The sequence below is a fragment of the Sinocyclocheilus rhinocerous genome, unplaced genomic scaffold (genome assembly GCF_001515625.1).
Source record: "Sinocyclocheilus rhinocerous isolate Xijiao unplaced genomic scaffold, SAMN03320098_v1.1 scaffold493, whole genome shotgun sequence".
NCBI lineage: Eukaryota > Metazoa > Chordata > Actinopteri > Cypriniformes > Cyprinidae > Sinocyclocheilus > Sinocyclocheilus rhinocerous.
In genome coordinates this window covers 17,852-19,129 of record NW_015626376.1, presented here as the reverse complement: position 1 = coordinate 19,129, position 1,278 = coordinate 17,852, and positions in this window count along the sequence as shown.

Below are 1,278 nucleotides of genomic sequence, written 5' to 3'. Positions count from 1 at the left end.
CTCAAACACACACACACACACACACACACAGTTAAAGGGCTCATGTCATGCAGCTCATTCTCAAGAATCTTTTGAGATGCATCAACAATGTCTATAATAACAAATGCACTTTTGTTATTGTCATTACTGTCATTTTGCTGCTTAAATTTAGCTTTTTATTTTAGCAGAATTTTTTTTTAAGAACTTTTTTTTAAGCACAAATTTATTTTTTTGCAATGTATTATTAATTTAATGGAGTAATATGCATTTCGTTTTAAAATATTTTTATTTAATTTAAATTTAAATTAACTTTAATAAAATTTATTTAGCACTTAATATATAAAGTTGTTATATCATTACTTCTCAAAAATTTCATTAGAATATAAAGTTCCCCGAAGTATTTACATCTAAAATGCTTTGTTTTGTCTAACATTAATTTAAATAAACAGTTAAGTGAGTTTATTGGAGTTAAGTGAATTTATTCTTAATATTGTTTAATTTTGTGTTTAATATATTTTTGGATTAGATTTGTTTTCACTTGCTTTTATTTGTAATTGTCAATATTATTTATTATTATTTCAGTTTATATAAATGTTTTTTAAAATTAGTTTTCCTTTGTAGTTTTATTTTTAGCATGCAATAGCATACAGTCTGTGTCTCACATGTTTATCTGGATGTGTAGCTTGAATGCACAAGAGCTTGTGTTCTATAGTGAATATAGTCACAGCTAATTAGGTGTTCACTATAGGGCTGGGCGAAATAGCTAAAAAATGTATCAACGATATAATGTTTCATATCGTTCGGTATCGATAATTATTGACATTTTTTATAACCTTTTTTAAAACAGAGCAATAGAATTTTTTTTTTACATTTAACCACTGTATTTTTAAATTAACTCAATTTATTGAGACAAACAACAAATATTTTTGGTTTTAACAGTTAAACACACAATAAAAATTAAACAAATATCGAATCGCCCATCACGCAGATTGCATTTAAAAACATAAGAGACGCAGTGAAAAGGAATAAACCTTCACAAATTTGCGACGTGTTTTCTAAAAGTTTAAACTGTTTTAACTTTGCATGGCTACATCTCTTGCATGAGATGCGAGCGAGTGCAGCAGTCATATTTGTCCATCTAGAAAATGTGCTGAATATGCATCTGTGTGAATGGCTTGGTTTCGGTTTTAACCTAATCAAGATCTTCTCCGCATTGAGCTTCTATATTTCTCTAATATTTTGAATGAATAACGCAGCAACTGCGTGTCTCGTGGGCTAGACTAACAAAACATTAAACTA